Below are 19,210 nucleotides of genomic sequence, written 5' to 3' on the forward strand. Positions count from 1 at the left end.
GTTTGGCCTTGGCCCCAAACCTGGAATGGTAATAACACCAGCCGTCCTCACGCTGTCGGCGGGCTGTCACAGCAGCTGCCGTGCCATGGTCGTCCCCCGGGGGCGGACATGGGGCAGACGTGTGCTGAGGGGGCAACAGCGCATGCACAAACTGCTGTCGGTTGGCAAGGAAAATCCTGTCTGCTTCCACAGCCAGCGCCCGGTAGTCCCTGGAGGAAAGGAGGGAAGAACTGGCCAGTGCGGTGCGCACGGGTGCTGGAAGCTGCCGCAGGAAATTGTGGGCGAAGAGGAATGACGGATCCGCTGCTCCCAACAAAGTCAGCATCCTCTCCATTAACTCTGACGGCTTGCTATCGCCAAGGCCATTCAGGGACAGCAGGCGGTCTGCTTTCTCCAGCTCTGACAGCTCAAAGAGGCGCAACAGGAATGCTTTAAGTGCATCGTACTTGCCGTCAGCCGGAGGAGCCTCTAATAGTGCCATAGCCCTGGCTGTCGTCGAGGCATCCAAAGCTGTTACCACATGGAAATACTTCGTAACGTCCTGCGTTATTCCTCTTAGCTGGAACTGGGCCTCGATGTGTTGAAACCATGGCCGTGGATTGTTCTGCCAAAAGTCCGGCAATTTGATGGTGGCAGCGTAGATCGCGCCGACATTAGCCGCGCTGACATTAGCCGCGCCGATAGCAGCGGCGGGCGCCGCAACGGCATCATTTTCACCACCGCCGTCGTGTAACATAATCCAACCTTATTCAACTCGCGTCGGGTCACCAATGTGGAGTGCAGTAAGTGATGAGACAAGAGACGGAGATGCGTCGAGTCAGCTTTACTAACACTTCAACATAATTTTCCAAACTGTACAGCGAGCAATGTAAACAACTGTCACACAACGTGAAACCGGAACTTCTCTCCCGGAAAAACCCGCTCCCTTAAAGGGGCCGCGTCTGGGTGAATGTCTCATACCGTTTAACTTGTAGGTCACCACACTACTGCTGTTTGAAACGCATACTCTTACTGTTACTGATATAATCCGGTATGTACACAATATGCACATTTTCTGCATTTAAAGAATAAATTACCTTTATGTGCAGTATGCAATAGAGCACACTATGCCACATTATAATGTGACTTCTCTCTTCATCTCTTTCTCAAACTGCAAAACTTAAGACATTTGTATAGCCTAGATGTCTAGACGCACCCTAGCAGCAGCAAATTTAATCTGCCCGCGAGTGTCGTCTAGCAACTCTCAATACCCTTCTGAGCTGTATTCGCCTAACTCTTGCCGGGCCAATCACATCGTGTATAGAGTCGGTGGGCGGGGCCATAATGACGAAGGCCGAGTTGCGTTTTGTTTGCGTGCTTCTAGTAAACACAGAAGCTGGCGAACTAGTCCAGGCAAAGTAATGTTTTACGACAGACTAATTGTAAAATATTTTTTTTCAGCTTAGATCTTTTCTATGAGGTGTCCAGAACAACATACTAAAAGTCCTAAGAAATCCTAGTTGAGGAAATATGTTAAATTCTCATCAATCCGAGATGTGTGCCATGTAAGGCCAGACAACAATGGACTCCAATGGGGCTATTTTTTTCCTTTAATCCTATCAAAATGAAACTTTACACAATGAAAGTACACATGAAAATAATTTTTTTTGTTTTACAAGTTTCTTTGAAAATTAATTTTACTATGCAAATGAGCTATACACTAATCGAATATGCCCAAAATACACCCAAATAGGCTTATTTTTTCCTTTACTTCTACCACAATAAAACTTTACACAATGAAAGTCTACATGAAAAGTAAAACATTTTGTATAAGAAGTTTCTTTGAAAATGAATTTGAAAATGCAAATGAGCAATATACTAATCGAATATGCCCAAAATACTTTCTAATGGGCTTATTTTTTCCTTTACTCCTATCACAATCAAACCTCACACCGTGAAAGTATACATGCATGAAAAGTAACATTTTTGTTTTAAATATGCAAATGAGCTCAACACTATGCCAATTGACTTATGGCCAAGAAGCCCTAAAGGTACAAGTAGAAAAAACAGGGCCCAAATATCTAACACATTCATGTGTATTTAGTAAGTTAACCTATGCATAAACACGATACATTTAAAAAGCTTCTCATCTTCTGAATTCTTAGATTTTTGTTGCTTGTAAAATTCACGATGAATAGAGTTGGCTATATCTCGCAAAGTGACCATTCCAGGCCGGTCATTATTACACTATCTCCAAACTGTTCCTTTATTTTAATTTTCATCCACTTTGGAGAATATGGTTCACAACCTGTGTCTTGCAAGTACTCTGTCATCTTTACCTTTTGGGTTTGTTGCCAGGGTTTGCAGAAAATTGACTCGGAATATTCTTCATATTTCGAAAATTAGTGCTGCATATGTCATGGTACATTGCATCGGCTTCATGAAGGTCATGGACAGATGATATTCTCCCCAAAACTGTATCAGACCATTCATCGTTCCTTAAATGGCAAACATGTACAACCATTTGCTGGAAGTCTCCTGTTCTTACAGGGTAGATATCAATTTTCTCTCTCTTCTTATTTTTCTTATCTATTTCAGTTGGTTGTCCATTAAAGTTCTGTTCTGAGTGGAGATTGTTTGATTTGTGGTTGTTGCAAAGATGGTATTACATTATCATGTACAATATTTTCTGCTTTACAATAGCTGCGGCGGCATTCGATGTGTACTCGGTCTTCAGGAATTGTCACTAAGCTACTTCCACATTGAGCACTGGCACGGTTCACACCATTGCGGCCTTTTGCTCGTAGAACAACCGATGTGTTTTCATCTCTGAATGACTCATTACATATTTTACACTTCTCCATTTCTCCCTGAAAAAGGTATCAAAGTGTTGTCTAGCAATGAAATTAGGCCCAATAGAATTTGAAGTCTGGTGCGTGGCCTGCCTGGTCTGAAATACTTGCTAACTACAAAAAGAGAAGCCGTTTTGGTTTCTGGCTAAATTATTTTAAAGCGCTGGAATGTCTGGAAAGTGTGTCTATCTGGTTTTTCATCTCTTCTGTGTCAGAGTGAATCATTTAGTTGGTAAGAATGACTTCTGCCTGTAATCTCATAATTTTACCAACAATCCCAATCTTTTGTAAATCTACCAGCCCAAAATGTTATCCCACCACATTACTAATGACTAAGATGGCTATTCTGACTTCTTCTGATGTTATCTGTGGGGGATGGTAATAAGGTAAGGCTTGTTTGCAAATAAATAAAAGAATTTAGAAAGAAACTGGAGGCAAGTTTGGGCAATCAATAAGGTCAATTGAAGTCTTTTATGGCAAGTGACTTCAAATGTATCGTGTTTATGCATAGGTTAACTTACTAAATACACATGAATGTGTTAGATATTTGGGCCCTGTTTTTTCTACTTGTACCTTTAGGGCTTCTTGGCCATAAGTCAATTGGCATAGTGTTGAGCTCATTTGCATATTTAAAACAAAAATGTTACTTTTCATGCATGTATACTTTCACTGTGTGAGGTTTGATTGTGATAGGAGTAAAGGAAAAAATAAGCCCATTAGAAAGTATTTTGGGCATATTCGATTAGTATATTGCTCATTTGCATTTTCAAATTCATTTTCAAAGAAACTTCTAATACAAAATGTTTTACTTTTCATGTAGACTTTCATTGTGTAAAGTTTTATTGTGGTAGAAGTAAAGGAAAAAATAAGCCTATTTGGGTGTATTTTGGGCATATTCGATTAGTGTATAGCTCATTTGCATAGTAAAATTAATTTTCAAAGAAACTTGTAAAACAAAAAATATTATTTTCATGTGTACTTTCATTGTGTAAAGTTTCATTTTGATAGGATTAAAGGAAAAAAATAGCCCCATTGGAGTCCATTGTTGTCTGGCCTTACATGGCACACATCTCGGATTGATGAGAATTTAACATATTTCCTCAACTAGGATTTCTTAGGACTTTTAGTATGTTGTTCTGGACACCTCATAGAAAAGATCTAAGCTGAAAAAAAATATTTTACAATTAGTTCAATTTTTGGCTCCAAAATGAGTTACTTTGCCTGGACTAAACGGCGGTCTTTTGAATCAGGTTAGAGCGCTGAAGACTTGGAGTTAAGCTTTTCTCTGAGAAAAGAACAAAGAACGGCACTGAAGTCATTCTTAAAAATGGAAGATGTGTTCGGAGTTTTGCCGACCGGATACGACGAATATTTAATCTGTCAACAAGCTCTGCTTCACCTTCATGTTGCTCTGGTTGGTTGTAGCGCTATCCTATCGCGTGCAGAGGGAGTTTGAAAGACAACCGTTTATCCCGCCCCTCGGATTGAGCCCTGTCTATGGTGAGTTTCCAGACCAAACATCTTGATGTGGCTCTGGATTGTCATGCTAACATTTTTATATAAAAATGCCAAAATTACTGTATTGTTTTTAAGGGATGTTAGACTGCATTTTAAACGTTTATTGTAATATTAAACGCTACCATTTTAAACGTTTATTGTTGCATAGTGAATATGCAGAATGGAAATGATTAGGAAGATTGGTATAATAGTAACCTGAATGTAGATTTAAAATTCTCACAGGTTGAGGAACATTTGCATTACCACAAGCTTCAATATCTTATGATTTAGGATCTCATTATAATGGTTGTCAATGTTTTTCTGAGTCACATAGCAAACTGATTCACAAACAGCTATTTCATCCTCAGATGTTTTGGTAACTGCAGGTTCACATTGCATGATCAGCTGTCCGTCATGTTTTCCCACACACACTGCTGAAACAAAAACGCAGTTGCGCTTTATTAAAGAATAGACATGGATCTGGAGAGACGGAGTCAGAAACTGACAGCTTTAAATCAGATACAGGTGCTTACACTTCCTGCTCTGCCAAGTTCTTTCCTGTTCACCTTCCTATGCCTCTGTGCAGGAAGACCCTTTTCTTCTAAAATAACCTATGCCCGTGATATTCACCCCTTAACTGTTTCCAACACTGAACAGAAGGTTGAAATTTTGCATGTTTTCATTTTTTTTTTCTGCTTAGTGAAGCAAAGAAATGTGTGTGGTTAACATTTTTATCTCGAGCTGTCAATAATCGATTGTAATCTGACTTAACCAGTTCTTTATTCAGAACGCTATGCATCACATTTTTATCTCTGCAAACTCATGGTCATTTAGTTTTTTTTAGAGCAAAAGTGTGTCAGAACCAGCTTATAGACAGGGTTGGGAGGTTACTTTTAAAATGTATTTCACTACAAAATACATGCTTTGTAATGTATTTTATTTAATTGGATTAAATTGGATTACACAAGTTTTGTAACTGTAGAATACTTTACAAATAAGGCATGTAACATAAAGGGATCACCAAACTTGTTTTTTCTCTGCATATCATTTTAAACACCTGTTTTACACAATATTTTTTAAAGAAAAGAAAAAAAAGCAATCTTAAATTTTTTTAAAATAAAATAATGATGCTCAAAAAGGCAACATTAAAATCTGGATTGCACTGAAAAAAATGATTTGTTGGCTCAACATCCATTACTTATAAAGATAAATAGATTAAACTCCAAAATATATATATTTATAACATTTCAAGCTCTACTTAACATATTCTAACATATGCAACACAAAAATGTAAATCAAAAGGGGAACATAAGTGTATGCATAAAGTAAACAAAAAAAGTAAGTGCCATCAACTAGCACTACAACTAGGTTAAATTTAAGTAACGCCCACATAACATTTGACCTATTTGTGAGCTGCGTGATTTTCAAATATGAATGTTGAGTGTGTTGTACTAAATGCATGTTCACACTGTTAAATCCAACAGCTGTTGTTAATGTTGCCTTTGGCTTGGCTTGCTCAGTTGGGGACACTAAAATTATGATCAAAGTTATTCAACTAGTTATACAGATAAAATTTATGATTTAGGTTTTAATTAATTCTTTAAACTATAATACTGATCTGCCAACATTGTCGCTATATGATAAATGAAAATAAGCTGATAACGTCACTGTTTTCTCCAGAAGGACTGTACAGCCAAATCTAATTTTGTTGCAATATTATCCTGTTTGACACTGTGAAGCTGCTTTGACACAATCGTGATTGTAAAAGCGCTATATACATAAAGTTGATTGATTGATTGTTACTAAGACTTTTTAGTAAACTTTACTTAATGTCCAATAATTAGATTTTACTTAAAACAATTTAGTAATCTGAACTGTTTGAATGCTATGCCTTTGTTACTTAGAAAACCCAAGTAAACATTACATGACTGGTTTGAGTATAATTTTGCCAAAGGAAAAAACTCACAAAAAAAAAAAAAAAACAGGTGGGCGGGGAAAAGGTTGAGGCGGGGCAATTCTTAATAGCCTTTTCACTCATTTCCTCCACTTCTGCAGTCATCGTTCTTCTTAGTTGCATTCACTCATTTTCCAGTCATCTTGAATGTTATTAAAAATAGAACTAAATACTTTGGGAAAGCGTCACATAAAGCAGACTTCATAAATTTATGTTGATTTCCTAAAATTTCTCACCATTATGGTGATCGGTGTTCCCTTTGGTTGGGCACTTGGAACTTAATTTGTATTACTATAAATCTCTTCCTATTGTTGCAGTTATCTGATTTCAAAGGAAGGGAAGTAATAAGTTTATATATATATATATATATATATATATATATATATATATATATATATATATATATATATATATATATATATACACACACACACATACATCTACACATATATATAAAAAATGTAAGACCAAATAATGATGTTTTAACATTTTATTGCTAACACTTTTGACAAATTTTTAATTGTGTTGATTTAATGCCTCTATATTTGTGACAATATCCAACAATTGACCATGCTTGAGTCACACACAGACTTCAACATTCAGCATGCAAAACACAACAATGGTAACATTTTTTTTTACACTTAATAAGTTCATTTGCTTTCATTATTGGGGTTATACTGACAAAAGACAGCAAATAAAATGGTAAAATAAAGCCAAAAATAATAAAACAGAGTTACGATTGCCCTGTGATTAATTTATTCATGCTGCAATGCATTCTGGGACTACACTTCCTCAGCTCACAGACACACTGGTAAAAACGATGTGTTGGGTTTACTTAAAACATATATGCACCATTTTTGCATCATACTTTTTAAGTAAACCCAACTTGGAATAATTTTATTTAAAATTAACAAAAAAACTTTTTTTATATGTACTTAAATATTTGAGTTCACTCAACATGCTTTACTTAAAAGTATATATACACGATAGAATCTACTAAGTAATGTTAAGTTAACACAACTTGCACATACTTGCTTGTTACATTTTAAGTAAAGCATGTTGAGTGAACTCAAATATTTAAGTACATATAAAAAAGTTTTTCTTGTTAATTTTAAATAAAATTATTCCAAGTTGGGTTTACTTAAAAAGTATGATGCAAAAATGGTGCAAATATTTTTTAAGTAAACCCAACACATCATTTTTACCAGTGTGTGTAAACGTTTTGAATTGGATGAACAGGTTCAATTGTACTGTATTTTCTTTTGGGAAACAGTTATTAGCGTCTCTAGGGCAGAATACTAAATGAATAAACACAGTCTTTAAACAAAATTAACAAAAATGTACACATCATCCTGTTCAAAAGTTTCACCCCCTGCAATTAATTGTTTTTGTTTCATGGAAACTTTCAATTCCATGTTATAAAATGCGCCTTGTGAGATACAAAGAAAAAAGTTGCTATTCTGAGCAAAAAAAACATCCATCCTTTTCCCCAGTTCATTTGACATTATAATTGTTTGTTTATACCTCACACTTCTCTGAAAAGAAGTCTGAATTGTGAGGGGGGGAAATGACCTAAACAAATGACTTTACATGAAAAATGAAAACATTTGTGGATCATCCAGGTAAAGACAGTCAGTTAAGATTCATGTATTTTTGTCTAAATTCAGTCATTTTGTCCTGTTAAATATATGTAAACATCTATTATGTGAAATAGCTTATTCAGGACAGTACTACAGCAACCAGCCGGATCTCACGAAAAATGCGTATAAATAGTACAAGTGTGTAATGTCGTGGAATGTATACGCCAAAACTCATTTTGGCGTGCATATGATACACTGTTTTTCGCGTGCATATGATACGCACTTTATGGCGTATTATACATGCGAACCCCCCACCCCACTACCCTAAACCTACCCAAGAGAGCGTGTCTATGCCATAAAGTGCGTATTATATGCACGCGAAAAACAGCTTATCATATGCACGCCAAAATGAGTTTTGGCGTATACATTCCACGACATTGCACACTCGTACTATTTATACGCATTTATGTGTGATCATTTTTACGATTTTATAGATTTTAATAGATTTTTTTTATGATCCAAGATCCCTCTTATTTGGTGAAATTATTACATTTTTGCATATTCTGCTAGAGGTATGAAACTTATGAGTAGAAATGTGTCTTAGGACGCTTTTGCAAACTCTGTCTCTGTCAGAGTCAGAGAAGCATCAATTGCTGTCTACATGAAATGCCTGTTACAGTCTATATTTATATTTAAATTAAATAAAAATTCAAAGTAATCACTTTGGTAATCTAAAACATTTCGGATGTAACTGCAATTTGATTACCACCCATTTAAAATGTAACTGTAAAGAAATATAGTCACTAAAAACACAACTAGTTACTTCATCACTCCCCAACCCTGCTTAAAGAACCAAACTTTTGACTATCAGAATAAAGTGTGGCTAGCATTTTGCCACACCACCCACAGGTTAAGTCATGCTGGCTGACAATTCTTCTGAATTAAAAAAAAATGATGATAAAGATTTTTGAGTCTGTGTGAAAGCAGACTCCCCCTTTCACTCTATCAGATTGTTGACATGTTCAGACACACACTGTCTGTCAATATTTGTGTGTTTGTGACACTGAACATCCAGCTATCATTTGCTTATCCTTCACTGTGTTCTCAGGTCAAGCTGCTACTGAAAGAGTGGAAAAGCTGAAAAAAGTTGCTAAAAATATTTAACGCCATTTTGGAGGCTGGTCTATGCATATGGTTTGAAGAAATTATAACTAACAATTCACTGCCTGAAAAAAAGTACATTGCTGTCATGGGGCGGTACCCTGGTACAAAACCAGAAATAAAGACAGAAATAGTACTTAGTTAAAGTACTAATACTCACTCTTAAAGTACTGATATGTACCTTTTAAGGTACTAATATGTACAATTTAGGGGTGAGTACGAAACAAAGATGTACCTTTTCACTTTTGTTAGTGTACCGCCCCAGTGACAGAACTGTACCTTTTTTTCCTGACAGTGTATATTGAAAATGTTCAATGTGTTGTGTATATTGAATAAATTACAGTTTTTATCAATTGCTAAAACACTATTTCTGAAACCTTGCTCCATTTTCTGAAACCATTAAACACAAAACCTCCTCTTCAAGCACTATTCACAAAACCTCTGACTTCTCTTGCAAAATGAAACTTTCGCCTCAAAACAGTTTTACCTGTGTACCTGTGTTACACTGCTCTCAAATCATAAACAAAGTGATCAAAATGATAAACACTATCAAGCAATCAGTAAACAATACAGCAAAAAATAGAAAACACATTGTTCAAAACATAGTTCTCAGGCTAATTTTGTACATTTTTAATCTGAAAACAAATTTCATATTTTTCTGTCATTGTCTTGTGATGAATGAAAACATGTTTCATCATAGTAGCTCAAAATTGATCAGAAATTATTACTATTCTGCTTTGCTTTGCTTTGCAATTTTTTGTTCTTCCTCTTGCTTGTAGCCCTATTTTTACCAACTCATTCTCATGAAATGCATATACATCACAAATTGTATTTATTGTGCGATTTATACGGCACAATTATTTTCTACGTGCATATGATTTGCATTGTCACCCCATTGGGTAGGTTGAGTTGTTTGGAGTACGTGCACATAACACAATATAAAGGACATATCATATGCACACGAAAACTGCATGCGTAACATATGCACATAAAAACTCATTTTGGCATATAAATCGCACAATAATACAATTTGTGCTATAGATATGCATTTTCATTAGATTAGGCTGATTTTTACAGTACTGTACTCTGCATCTCACAAACTCGTTCTTTGTTGATATGAACCAGCAACCAGTCAAAATCTATTGAGCAGTCAGTAGCCTACTGTAAACAAATGGAAAGCAACTAGTTCAGGGCAATATGATTTGTTAATTGTACAGTATACAGCCTACAATGCACTGTACTTATATTGGTTGTGTCATTATTTGAAACAGGTTAAATCAGTTTTGAGTGGTTGTGTTCAATCAATGACATTGTGTTCTCCATTTGAATTTGATTGTTGCCACTTGTGTTAACCCGTATGAATGGCATGTGCATTAGAGAGCGGTATGTGTCTTGACAATGAGAATGTGTTTAGAGTTTTGCTGAAAAGTCTAAGTGAGATCTGCAAATTGTGTTTCATGATGTGAAATGGTTTAAGGTATTGACAACAGACTGCACAATTAGCTAAATGAGTTCAGGCAACTGAGAAATTTGTTCAGCCGATGGGTTTTAGTGTTTTAGCAATTGAGAAAAACTGTAAATACATTTTCATTATTTGGAATATATTTTTTATTACTGCAGTGTCAAACTGCAGTAATGGAAATATATTCCAAATAATGAAAATTTTGCATGTGTGCTTTCCGTTTCGTTTAAAATAAACGAAACACACTTTAGTGTGGGTGCTGTTTCAACACAATCTCACAGGAAACTATTTTACGAGATGATGAACAACTCGTGTTCATGCCAATTTCGCTGTGTTTCTTACTTCATATTTTGTGAACTCTGCCTAGCGAATTTGCATTAAATGTGTGACCAATAGAACATTGACATGTTGTGACGACCCTTTATAGCTGAATTAAAAGAATGCAAACTTTAAAGGGTTAGTTCACCCAAAAAATGAAAATTCTGTCATTAATTCCTCTCCCTCATGTCATTCCAAAATGGTAAGACCTTCTTTCATCTTCAGAACACAAATAAAGATATTTTTGATGAAATCCGAGAGCTTTCTGTCCCTCCATTGACAGTGATGCAACTACCACTTTCAAGCCCCAGAAAGTTAGTAAAGACATGATTAAAGTAATCCATGTGACTCCAGTGGTTTAGCCTCAATTGTATGAAGCCACACAAGCTTTGTGTGCGTCCATCTCCAACACTGGAAGATGAACGAAGGTTTTACTGGTTTGGCTGACATAAGGGTCAGTAATTAATGACAGAATTTTAATTTTTGGGAGAATAATCCGTTTAAATCTGCAGAATTGTAACACTGAACACTCTTAAAGTTTGAATAATAATACTAATATTTCATCACATTTATATAGCGCTTTTCTAGACACCCAAAGCGCTTTACATATAGAAGGGGGGAATCTCCTCAGCCTCCACCAATGTGCAGCATCCACCTGGATGATGCGACGGCAGCCATTTTGTGCCAGAACGCTCACCACACACCAGCTGATTGGTGGAGAGGAGACAGAGTGATTAAGCCAATCAGGATACGGGGATTATTAGGAGGCCATGATGGACAGGGGCCAATGGGCAAATTTGGCCAGGATGCTGGGGTTACACCCCTACTCTTTATCGAAGGACATCCTGGGATTTTTAACGACCACAGAGAGTTGGGACCTTGGTTTAAAGTCTCATCCGAAGGACGGTGCTCATTGACAGTATAGTGTCCCCATCATTATAATGGGGCATTAGGACCCACACAGACCACAGGGTGAGCACCCCTTGCTGGCCTCACTAACACCTCTACCAGCAGCAACCTGGTTTTTCCATTTGGTCTCCCATCCAGGTACTGACCAGGCTCAGCCCTGCTTAGCTTCAGTGGGAAACCAGTCTTGGGCTACAGGGTGATATGGCTGCTGGCATATTCCCTCTCATGCAGTGTGCAATGGAGCTGTTTGTGAATGTACACATTCTGCAAAGTTGTAAAGTCAAAAGTGCACGATAAATAAAGTTAAACAAGTCGTCTAAGCCTGCGAACAACTTGACCCTCAAGCGTAATTTTACAGGAGACTGCTTCTCCAATCTCGGAGTTCAACACAAGATTCGCAAAACGCTTGCTCTTAAAAGATGGGACAGTTCCCCAATTATTTGGACCAGCGTTCTCCTTAGAATCCCAAGTATATGAATAATTATGATGTGTATATTTTCTACCGGGTGTTTAAAATACATGGTTTCGTGTTTTATATTCTGTACGTCTCCAGGTAACTCACACTATTACTGTCTTACTGAAATACTGCTCATCAGCTGTGGGCCACTATTACCTAAAACTGTGTCTATTACAGTTTTTCTCAATTGCTAAAACACTAAAACCCATCGGCTGAACAAATTTCTCAGTTGCCTGAACTCATTTAGCTAATTGTGCAGTCTGTTCTCAATACCTTAAACCATTTCACATCATAAAACACAATTTGCAGATCTCACTTAGACTTTTCAGCAAAACTCTAAACACATTCTCATTGTCAAGACACATACCGCTCTCTAATGCACATGCCATTCATACGGGTTAACACAAGTGGCAACAATCAAATACAAATAGAGAACACAATGTCATTTAATGAACACAACCACTCAAAACTGTTTTAACCTGTTTCAAATGATGAGACAACCAATATAAGTACAGTGCATTGTAGGCTGTATACTGTACAATTAACACATTTTATTGCCCTGAACATGTTGCTTTCCATTTGTTTACAGTACTGACTGCTCAATAGATTTTTTCATATCAACAAAGAACGAGTTAGTGAGATGCAGAGTACAGTACTGTAAAAATCAGCCAAATCTAATGAAAATGCATATCTATAGCACAAATTGTATTTATCTTGCGATTTATGTGCCAAAATGAGTTTTTATGAGCATATGTTACGCAGTTTTCGTGTGCATATGATATGTACTTTATATTGTGTTATGTGCACGTACTCCAAACAACTCAACCTACCCAATGGGGTGACAATGCAAATCATATGCACATTAAAAATAATTGTGCCGTATAAATCGCACAAAAAATACAATTTGTGATGTATATGCATTTCATGAGAATGAGTTGGTAAAAATAGGGCTACAAGCAAGAGGAAGAACAAAAAATTGCAAAGCAAAGCAAAGCAGAATAGTAATAATTTCTGATCAATTTTGAGCTACTATGATGAAACATGTTTTCATTCATCACAAGACAACGACAGAAAAATATGAAATTTGTTTTAAGATTAAAAATTTACTTCTGCCTGAGAACTGTTTTGAACAATGTGTTTTCTATTTTTTGCTGTCTTTTGATTTTGAACACAGGTAAAACTGTTTTGAAGCGAAAGTTTCATTTTGCAAGAGAAGTCAGAGGTTTTGTGAATAGTGCTTGAAGAGGAGGTTTTGTGTTTAATGGTTTCAGAAAATGGAGCAAGGTTTCAGAAATAGTGTTTTAGTCTGTTGTCTGTTGTTCTTACTAAGAAAAGATAAAGGATGGAGCAAGATTTGTTTAGCAAACCTTACATCAGTCATTCATGCTAGAGCTCGGCTATTATTATTGATACAGTTTCCGCATGTGCACCTCAATAAATTAGAAATATACACATGGGTTTGTTGATGAACGTACACTTGTTAAATGGCTCATGAATTAAGAAATTAACTTTCCCTTGAACCTTTGATATATGTGTCACGTTACAAACACAAAGGAAATGGTGCGAGGACTCAAGTGCAAGGAAAGGTGATTTATTTACAACATAAAACATAAACTCAAAACAAAACCCTTGAGGGGGCAAAATACATAATCAAACATAACTCAAAACATACCAACTGGGAAATCACAGGGAACGAGAGACGAAGACATAACAACGATCTGACCAAGACTGACAAACTCCAGGAGCTCATAAAAGAAACAAATGAGGCAGGGAACGAGGGAACACAGGTGGGAGAAATCAAACACTAATTAGATAACAAGGGGGGAGGGATCAGACAATGACAGAAGCACAAATGGCCATACTTACAAAACCCACATGTGCATACAAGACAGGATAGGCATGTGACATTACCCCCTCCTTAAGGAGCGGCTACCAGACGCTCCACTAGGGACAGGAGGGAAAGACCAGGGAGGGATGGACCAGTGCCCACCTGGTATGGAAGGGACGGACCAGGGCGGGATGGGAGGGATGGACCAAGGGGGGCACGGGAGGGACGGACCAGGGGGAGCACGGGAGGAACGGACCAGGGGGAGCACGGGAGGGACGGACCGGGGGGGGGGGGGGGCTTGGGAGAGACAGACCAGGGGGGGGGGGGGGGCATGGGAGGGACAGACCGGGGGGGGGGGGGGGGCTTGGGAGGGACAGACCGGGGGGGGTCACGGGAGGGACCGACCAGGGGGGCATGGGAGGAACAGGGGAAACAGACAAGGAAGGAACAGACATGGGAAGAATAGGGAAAATAAAAAATTAAAGGTCCATGATGGCCTGCAGAGTTCAAGCGGCCAGGGTGGGAGCAGAGCAAGATGCCTAGGTGGTGCGGGAGGAGACAAAGATTCCACCGGCACCGAGTCCACCGGCACAGAGTACACTGGCACAGAGTCCACCGGAAAACGATCCACCGGCACTGGGTCCCCCGGCACAGAATCCAACGGCACTGGGACCACCGGAACACGGTCCACCGGAACACAATCCACCGGCACAGGGACAACAGGGATCACCGGAACACAATCCACTGGCACAGGGACCACAGGGACCACCGGAACACAATCCACTGGCACAGGGACCACAGGGATCACCGGAACACAATCCACTGGCACAGGGACCACAGGGACCACCGGAACACAATCCACTGGCACAGGGACCACAGGGATCACCCGAACACAATCCACTGGCATAGGGACCACAGGGACCAATGGAACACAATCCACTGGCACAGGGACCACAGGGATCACCGGAACACAATCCACCGGCACAGGGACCACAGGGACCACCGGAACACGATCCACCGGCACAGGGACCACCGGAACACAATCCACCGGCACAGGGACCACCGGAACACGATCCACCGGCACAGGGACCACCGGCACAGGGACCACAGGGACCACAGGGGCAACCGGAACACAATCCACCGGCACAGGGACCACCGGAACACGATCCACCGGCACAGGGACCACCGGCACAGGGACCACCGGAAAATGATCCACTAAATCGTGTTCACTAAATCGCTCTGACGTGCGGTGACAATCGGATAGCATCAAGCTTAGCCCACTAAGCCCAGTTCATTCACTATGGTACAAAACAGAGATCAACTTAAAAGCGAACAAACACCTCCACGTTTTCCCTATTTAAATACAGTTACACGAATACTTCGGCACAGTAAAAAGTCATGCCTGAAAAATCGTCCCTCACATCTCCCCCTTGTCTCTCGCAGGGCGGGATGGAAGGGACGGACCAGGGCGGGATGGGAGAGATGGACCAAGGGGGGCAGTGGAGGGATGGGCTGGGGGGGGGGGGGCAGGGGAAACAGACAAGGAAGGAATAGACATGGGAGGAATAGGGAAAATAAAAAGTTAAAGGGGTGATGTCCTGCAGAGTTCAGGAGGCCAGGGCGGGAGCAGAGCAAGATGCCTAGGTGGTGCGGAAGGAGACAAAGATTCCACCGGCACAGAGTCCACCGGCACAGAGTACACCGGCATAGAGTCCACCGGAAAACGATCCACCGGCACTGGGTCCACCGGCACAGGGACCACCGGAACTCAATCCACCGGAACTGGGACCACCGGAACCGGGACCACCGGAACACAATCCACCGGAACCGGGACCACCAGAACACAATCCACCGGGACCACAGGAAAATGATCCATCGGAACTGGGACCACCGGAACGCGATCCACCGGCACAGGGACCACCGGAAAATGATTCACCGACACACGGACCACCGGAACACGATCCACCAGCACAGGGACCACAGGGATCACCGGAACACAATCCACCAGCACAGGGACCACAGGGACCACCGGAACACGATCCACCAGCACAGGGACCACCGGAACACAATCCACCGGCACAGGGACCACTGGGACCACCGGAACACAATCCACCGGCACAGGGACCACTGGGACCACCGGAACACAATCCACCGGCACAGGTACCACAAGGACCACCGGAACACAATCCACCGGCACAGGGACCACTGGGACCACCGGAACACAATCCACCGGCACAGGTACCACAGGGACCACCGGAACACGATCCACCAGCACAGGGACCACCGGAACACAATCCACCGGGACCACAGGAAAATGATCCATCGGAACTGGGACCACCGGAACGCGATCCACCGGCACAGGGACCACCGGAAAATGATTCACCGACACACGGACCACCGGAACACGATCCACCAGCACAGGGACCACAGGGATCACCGGAACACAATCCACCAGCACAGGGACCACAGGGACCACCGGAACACGATCCACCAGCACAGGGACCACCGGAACACAATCCACCGGCACAGGGACCACTGGGACCACCGGAACACAATCCACCGGCACAGGGACCACTGGGACCACCGGAACACAATCCACCGGCACAGGGACCACAAGGACCACCGGAACACAATCCACCGGCACAGGGACCACTGGGACCACCGGAACACAATCCACCAGCACAGGTACCACAGGGACCACCGGAACACAATCCACCGGCACAGGGACCACAAGGACCACCGGAACACAATCCACCGGCACAGGGACCACAGGGACCACCGGAACACAATCCACCGGCACAGGGACCATAAGGACCACCGGAACACGATCCACTAAATCACGTTCACTAAATCGCTCTGACATGCGGTGACGATCTGATAGCATTTAGCTTAGCCCACTAAGCCCAGTTCATTCACTATGGTACAAAACAGAGATCAACTTAAAAGCGAACAAACACCTCCACGTTTTCCCTATTTAAACACAGTTACACAAATTCTTCGGCACAGTAAAAAGTCACGCCTGAAAAATCCTCCCTCACATCTCCCCCTTGTCTCTCATTCCTGTCAATAGGGTGGAGGGGGAGATGTGAGGGAGGTTTTTTCAGCCCTGACTTTTTACTGTGCCGAAGTCGAAGTATTCTCAGAAGTGCTATTCCGCCATACATTATAGGTCTCCTTTTAATCCACTTAGAAAAGCATGATGTTTTATTTTGTGTCACCATACTAGGTCGTTCAACTATTCGTGTAACTGTATTTAAATAGGGGAAACGTGGAGGTGTTTGGTCACTTCTAACTTGATCTCTGTTTGATACCATAGTGAATGAACTGGGCTTAGTGGGCTAAGCTAAATGCTATCAGATCATCACTGTGCGTCAGAGAGATTAAGTGAATGCACTCAGACAAGAGAGCTATGTATTAACTCGTCTTAGTTAACGGAATAACAGTTTAATATGAAAGCGGTGACGTATCCCTTTAAACTTTAAATTTCTTTAAAATGTTATGTAACTGATTGCCTTCATTTTTAGTTTTGTTTTGCCAGCTTATTCTGGTTTACAGTGTATGTTTGTTTTTCATAAACCCATTCATAAATTGTAAAAGGTTGAAGGGTTACTTCACCGCTTTTTCATATTAAACTATGTTATTTCCTTAACTAAAATGAGTTGATACATACCTCTCTCGTCTCAGTGCGTGCACTTAATCTCTCTGACGCGCGGTGACGATCTGATAGCATTTAGCTTAGCCCACTAAGCCCAGTTCATTCACTATGGAACCAAACAGAGATCAAGTTAGAAGTACCAAACACCTCCACGTTTCCCCTATTTAAATACAGTTACACGAGTAGTTGAACAATCAAGTATGGTGACAAAATAAAACGTGGCGCGTTTCTAATCGGATTAAAAAGGAGAACTATAATATATGGCGGAATAGCACTTCTGAGAGTACTTCGGCTCGGCGCAGTAAAAAGTCCTGGCTGAAACATCTTAAAAACGTGCCACGTTTTATTTTAAAACGTAAAACGTAACTGTATTTAAATAGGGGAAACGTGGAGGTGTTTGGTACTTCTAACTTGATCTCTGTTTGGTTCCATAGTGAATGAACTGGGCTTAGTGGGCTAAACTAAATGCTATCAGATTGTCACTGCCCGTCAGAGAGATTAAGTGAATGCACTGAGACGAGAGAGGTATTTATCAACTCGCTTTAGTTAAGGGAATACCATAGTTTAATATAAAAAGGCAGTGAAGTATCCCTTTAATCATCTATGAGGAGCACCCTACATTTCAGTCGTTGTTTCCCCTCAAAAACTTTGTGACTTTCCACTTTAAAAAAACAAAACAAAAAACTTAGCTGGAATCCAGTTTAACAAGCAGTTTTGGAGAATGATCATTTCTGAACATGCATCAGTCACCGGATGAATGGAAAAATGTTGATGATTTCATTATCATGCTGAACAAGCTTTCCAAATAGTTGATAATTAACAATTTAGCACTGAGTACTAAGTAGCAGCTGCTATATTTGCAGTCACTGCACAGCTGACAGGTGCACAAAATGGCTGAAGACATGTTTTGCCCTTTCACTCTTTCTTGCAGCGGTTGAGGTGAAAGAGATAGTTTAAGTATGTGTCAGTGTGAGTCTGGAGGTGGGCGGTAATGAAAGACTAAGTGAATGGAGGGCCATGTCTGGTTCACAGGTTTTTTATTTCTTACTTATTTGGAGGGGAGGGACTGGAGCGAGTAGGTGTTAATTGACAGACAGCACACTGACTCGGTCTGTGTTTGAACAGGGCGATCAGGTGGCGGAAGAGAAATCGGGGTATCGCATACATACTGACCCCTAAATTCACCCCTGACAATGAAGCATCAGACAGGCTTCAGTGAGACTTTATCTGCAACAGGAAGCACCCCTCTAATAATAAACCCTCAGATCAGGCCGATGACAGATCCCAATTAGAGCAGAATGAACAACAAAGAGGAAGGAGAGGGATGTGCTCCAGTCTAACGATTCTTTGGTTTGCTTGAAACAAGAAATGGAGGATGATTAGAGCTTTATGAGAGACAGGAAACACAACAGAAGAGTTAGGAAATGAATTAGGCACAGAAAGAGTCAGATGAGCAGAAGAGAGATAGAAAGGGAAAAAAAGAAAGAAAGCTTTTTTTCAAAGACAGAGACCCTATGAAGTATGTTATTTCCAGTGCACTGATTATTAATTGTGTCGT

Source organism: Pseudorasbora parva, chromosome 8 (assembly GCF_024679245.1).
Source record: "Pseudorasbora parva isolate DD20220531a chromosome 8, ASM2467924v1, whole genome shotgun sequence".
Classification (NCBI taxonomy): Eukaryota; Metazoa; Chordata; class Actinopteri; order Cypriniformes; family Gobionidae; genus Pseudorasbora; species Pseudorasbora parva.